Here is a 6,384-nt window from a genome sequence, read left to right as displayed (position 1 = left end):
TAGGATATAGATATTCAGACCTGTCTGTAAAGGCCTATACTCTAAGAATGTAGGTATATGTTTATCATTTAGCTAGTAACAGAGGTATACAAGAAAGAATCTGTGTAAGGGCCTTCTCTCACCATGACAGTCTGAGGCCCTGTTCTTAGGCTAAGGCCTTTGGCTAAGCAGCAGAGGCAGCCATAAGCTAGGAAGCGACCGGTCACCTCCTCACATTCCAAACTAGTCAATATCGGGCTGTTAGGAAGGTGATCCGATCTATTACCTCCAGAGAAAGGGAAGAGCCTAGAAGATGTAAAAGGAAATTTAGTTTGATAGTTTTCTGTTTGGTAAGAACTCACTTATCAATACACACAGCTGGGAAACCCTTATGTCTTTATAGATGTAGTTGTGAACTCCTCACTTCTGTATTATTTTGCCCATTTTGCTATTGTTTATTTGCATGGTCTCTGTCTGGTTCTGTGATTGTTTCTGTCTGCTGTATAATTAATTTTGCTGGGTGTAAACTAATTAAGGTGGTGAGATATAATTGCTTAGCTAATCATGTTACAATATGTTAGGATTGGTTAGGTAAATTTCAGTAGAAGTATTGGTTAAGGTATAGCTAAGAATATTACTATAGAAATTAGGGGCAAAGAGGAAGTAAGTTGGGATTCAAAAATAAGGAAAAAGGAACTTGGATTTAAGCTTGCTGGAAGTTCACCCCAATAAACATTGAATTGTTTGCACCTTCGGACTTCAGGTATTGTTGCTCTCTGTTCATGCGAGAAGGACCAGGGAAGTGGGAGAGTGAAAGAATAAGCTCTCTAACAGTAGGCATGTCGGGTAAATGACACGTCTGGTTTCCACCTTAGGGCTCTGAACTGCAGACGGGAATGCTTGGGTTTTAGCCCCATTCTGACTCTCGCCTTGGTTTTAAACAGTTCACACTTGTTCATGTGTTCCTTAGGCATTTTAGCCGCCACCTCAGCTAAGGGTCCACTGAGCTGTGGCCTCAGCTCTACCATGTATTGGTCTGTAGAGATGCTGTACCCAAGGCAGGCCCTTTCCAAGTTTTCAAGAAGGCCTTGGTATCATCGCCTGCCTTGTAGGTGGGGAACTTCCTGGGATGTGAAGCGGTACCTGGAGAAGGATTGCTATTCTGCTGAGCCTTTGCCTTCTCCATCTCCAGTGTATGCTTCCATTCTTTTTCCTTTTCCTCCATAGCTCTCCTGTGGGCAGCCTCTTTGGCTGCTTCTGCTTTGGGATCTGTCATGTTTACCTCTCTGTTTTTAACTAACTTTACACCTGAGAGTTAGAAATAAAACAAACAAAAACATGGCTTATAAATTTTTTTCTGTGATGTAACCGGATACTTGTGTTCTCTGATAGTGATTCTCTGCCTACAGAAAAATCCTTAAAAAAAACCCCAACACCTTTGTCTCCAGGCAAATAGACAGAAAACCCCTCTAGTTGTTGTTAGGGGGCTTATTCCTTCACCCACTTACTTCCCTGGTCCTTCTCGCATGAACAGAGAGCAACAATACACGAAGTCAAAAGGTGCAAACAATTCAATGTTTATTGGGGTGAACTTCCAGCAAGCATGATTCCAGTTTCCTTCCTTAGTATCCTCCTTCCCAGCTCTGACACCACTTACACCTGTGCCCTGTTCCCATTCCTACCCTTAGCCAAACATGATTCCAACTTCCTTACTCCCATTCCCTGTTCCCATTTCCCCCTTTAGCAAAACATGATTCCAATTTTCTTACCCCCATTCCCTGTTCCCATCTCCCTCACCCACCCACCCACACACACCCACTCACTTCCTGACTGACTACAGATTATATAGTAAAACTTGAGTTCTGCTTAGCTACACCTTAACCAATCATTTTCCTGAAATTTAACTAACCAATCCTAACATATTGTAACATGATTATGTAACCAATTATATCCCATCACCTTAATTAGTTTACACCCAGCAAAATTAATTATACAGCAGACAGGAACAATCACAGAACCAGAGAGATTATACAGACAAACAATAGCAAAGTGGGAACTATAATGACAAGACAACACAGAAATGAGGATTTCACATCCCAGCTATTGATAAGTGAGTTCTTGCCAGACAGGATGCTATCAAACTAAGTTTCCTTTTACATTTTCTAGGCACTTCCCTTTCTCTGGAGGTGATAGGAATACAATCCTGTCCTGATAGTGCCTAACAGCCCAATAGCACCTTATTTCCATGTGACTAGTTTGGAATGTGAGGATGTGACCGGTCGCTTCCCAGCTTATGGCTGCCTCTGCTGCTTAGCCAAAGGCCTTAGCCTAAGAACAGGGCCTCAGACTGTCACAGTAAGAGAAGGACCTTACACCAGCAGACAGTGGTTTTGATTCTTTCTTTTATACCTCTAGAACTAGCCAAGTGATAAGAATACACCTAAATTCTTAAAGTACAGGCCTTTGCAAACAGGCCTGAATATCTTTATCCTAGCAAAAAGAAAAGGAGTACTTGTGGCACCTTAGAGACTAACCAATTTATTTGAGCATGAGCTTTCGTGAGCTACAGCTCACTTCATCAGATGCATACCGTGGAAACTGCAGCAGACTTTATATATACACAGAGAATATGAAACAATACCTCCTCCCACCCCACTGTCCTGCTGGTAATAGCCATATGGGGGTGGGTTTTTGGAGGGGGGTGAGGGAGTGAGAGAACCTGGATTTGTGCAGGAAATGGCCTAACTTCATTATCATGCACATTGTGTAAAGAGTTGTCACTTTGGATGGGCTATCACCAGCAGGAGAGTGAATTTGTGTGAGGGGGTGGAGGGTGAGAAAACCTGGATTTGTGCTGGAAATGGCCTAACCTGATGATTACTTTAGATAAGCTATTACCAGCAGGACAGTGGGGTGGGAGGAGGTATTGTTTCATATTCTCTGTGTATATATAAAGTCTGCTGCAGTTTCCACGGTATGCATCTGATGAAGTGAGCTGTAGCTCACGAAAGCTCATGCTCAAATAAATTGGTTAGTCTCTAAGGTGCCACAAGTACTCCTTTTCTTTTTGCGAATACAGACTAACACGGCTGTTACTCTGAAATGTATCCTAGCAGTTGCTCTTAGGTAAAAAAAAAAAAAAAAGTCTTCAGGTCTGTAAAGACTTGTGAATTTCCCCACAGGAGGTTAACTACCCTACCTTTAGGTAGAGAAAATTCCAGCTCACAAAAGACAATTCCCTTTTGTCTCTGCTCTGGCCCCAAAGCAGAGACAAAAAAAAAAAAAACCTCCTTTCAGCTGAAAACCTGCTTTCCAGCAGCCCAAAGGAAAAAAAAATCCATTTTAAATCTGTGCTTCTTGTTCAAAAAATCTCAAATTGATCTCAAAATGATTTCAAGTTAATCCCACCACTCTGCCACCATGTCAAGGTTCCTTCCCCACTTTGAACTCTAGGGTACAGATGTGGGGACCTGCATGAAAACCCCCTTAAGCTTATTTTTACCAGCTTAGCTTAAAACTTCCCCAAGGTACAAACTATATTACCTTTTGCCCTTGGACTTTATTGCTGCCACCACCAATAAATACCTTCTAATAAATATATAACAGGGAAAGAGCCCGCTTGGAAACTCCCCCTCACCCCCAATCCTCCCAAAACCTACACCCCCTTTCCTGGGGAAGGCTTGATAAAAATCCTCACCAATTTCCATAGGTGACCACAGACCCAAACCCTTGGATCTTAGAACAATGAAAAAACATTTAGTTTCCTTAAAAGAAGACTTTTAGTAGAAGTAAAAAGTAAAAGAATCACCTCTGCAAAATCAGGATGGTAAATACCTTACAGGGTAATCAGATTCAAAACATAGAGAATCCCTCTAGGCAAAGCCTTAAGTTACAAAAACAGGAATATATATTCCATTCAGCACAGCTTATTTTATCAGCCATTTAAACAAAACAAAATCTAACCCATATCTAGCTAGATTACTTACTAAATTCTAAGACTCCATTCCTGTTCTATTTCCGGCAAAAGCAACACACAGACAGAGAGAACCTTTGTTTCTCCCCCGCTCCAGCTTTGAAAGTATCTTGTCTCCTCATTGGTCATTTTGGTCAGGTACCAGCAAGGTTACCTTTAGCTTCTTAACCCTTTACATGTGAAAGGGTTTTTCCTCTGGCCACAATGGATTTTAAAGGTGTTTACCCTTCCCTTTATATTTATGACAGGAGGCAACACATTTTAATAGCCCTGGGCCCCCAGAAGAGTTAATCCGGCCCTGCTCCTATATCACTACAAGCTAAGTTAGACAGGCTTTGCTCTGGAGATAAAGAAACAGAAATGATCCAATTTACATTCTTTTGGGAAGCCAATGGGCTCTTGGGAACAGTGATGTAGCTAGAACAGGAAAACTGGGTGGGCCCACCTTTCAGGAGCCCCATCGCCCCCTACAGGGGCAGATTAGGGTTTTGTGTGGCCCTGGCTCAACCAGAAAAAACTGAGGTGCCCTCTCCATCCCTTCTGAAGCCCCCCTCCTGCTGGGGAAGTGGGGTCAAGGGTGAAGGGGTTTGCACCCAGTGCTTGTGCCGGGGAGTGAGGTCAGGGCAAGTGGTGAGGTGGTGGGGGCTTATTCTGCTTCCCCCCCCACAGCAATTCTGAGATGTTGGGCTTGCCCCATTCCTACTGCCCAGCTCTATTCTAGTGCCCTGACCCACTCTATGACAGCCAGGTGGAGGGAGAGGCAATCCCCCGCACCCGGACCTTGTTTCACCTCAGGAGAGGCAGGTGGGTGGAATGGAGCAGGGTGACACCATTGGCCCAGGACTAGTGGCTAATCCACTACTGGCCCAAACCCACCCCCACAAGGCACACCCCCATCTGGGGCAAGAGACCAGGGAATCAGCGCTCTGCACCAGCTGGAGAGGGATACAGCTGGGCACCAAGCTGGAATCAGGAGTCCCAGCTGGTGGATTGGGCTTAGATGCTAAATAGGTGGCCCCTGGCCCCCCAAGGCCCACCCATGGCTACACCCTGGCTCCGATCCAGCCTTGTTTCCCTATGTCTCTGAGGCCATTTTTCCATCTATTTGCCCATTCCTTGTGGAAGCAGCTCTTGCTGAAACCCATGTGAGCCTGGGCCCTGTCACCACAGTGCTCTGTGCTCAGTGTGTCACAGGGTCAAGGTGTGAAGCTGACCTTTGCCCTCAGACTGCTTTCTGCCAGCCAGACCGTCTAAGATGAGGCTCCTGTGTCTGTTACTCCATTCTTTGCAATGACTTGGCATCCCCGTGAGACTCCCACACACCCCTCGAAAATCCTCATTCTTATTCCTTGTTCCTCATGGAGCAGGGAAGGGTCCTCCCCTACTGGAAAGAACTGAGGGAAATTTCCATGAGAGGAACCTTTTGGAATCTCCCTTCCCTTCCCTGGCCTGCACCCTGGGTTTGTAATGCTGAAAAGGGGGCTGTCAGGGAATAATCAGGCCCCATGTTATTATTCTATTGTATTTTATTTCAGCAAGACCACAGCTGTGACGGCATCATCATTACCACTCAGCCACCCTTGAGGGAGCCATGTCACTAATCGGCACCATTTGAACAGTGACGACAAGCCTGGATTCTAAGAATAGAGCCTGCAGCAGGGCTGGTGCTACAGTCCAATTAGGTAACATCACCACACGTCCCCTATCATTTGGCCTCCTTCAATTTGCCATTGGCTGTGACATGGGTTAAAGCTGTTGCACACAAAGCCAAGCAGCAGAGATTCTCTGAGGGCCAAGTGGCCCCCAGGGGACTGTGCCGGCATGTTTCATAAAGACACCTGCCTCCCCGTCTGAACAGAGACTGCCTGCCGCCTGTGCAACCTCTCCGATGACTCCTTGTCCTTTAGGGTGAAGACCTCTGGTGTCAGCGGCTCCCCTTCTAGCAGGAACTGGGTACGTTGGCAGGTTTCACTATCTTTACGATGTGAAGTGAAGGGGAAAGGCTGCAAGCTGTTTCCATTGGCAGATGTTCTGTGCCATTGCAGTGAAGTGAGCCGGGCTGTCAGAGTGACTCTGTAAGAGCGGCAGGAGGACAGGCAGCAAGGTGCTCAGTGGGTTATTCCGGTTACACAGAAACTGGAGCTTGGAGTGTTAAAAGCCTGATGACCCAAGTCTGGATTTCTCTAGGGGTCCCATTTCCAGAGGTGCCCTGTGCTCTGGGCCCGATCCTGCCAGGAGCTGAGTGACAGGAGACCCCACGGAATGTCAGTGACTAGTTCCCAAATTTATTTGGGTTTATTTGCTCCTGGAAATGTAATCAGAAAATGCATTTTCCAAAGCTTTTTTTCTCTGGCTTGATTGTGAACACAGGAATTCAGAGCTGCATTGCTTTGTGGTAACAGGTCCGAAGGGCATATTTTTGCCCTATAGTT

Source organism: Eretmochelys imbricata, chromosome 1 (assembly GCF_965152235.1).
Source record: "Eretmochelys imbricata isolate rEreImb1 chromosome 1, rEreImb1.hap1, whole genome shotgun sequence".
Taxonomy (NCBI): domain Eukaryota; kingdom Metazoa; phylum Chordata; order Testudines; family Cheloniidae; genus Eretmochelys; species Eretmochelys imbricata.
Note: the sequence above shows the minus strand (reverse complement) of the source record.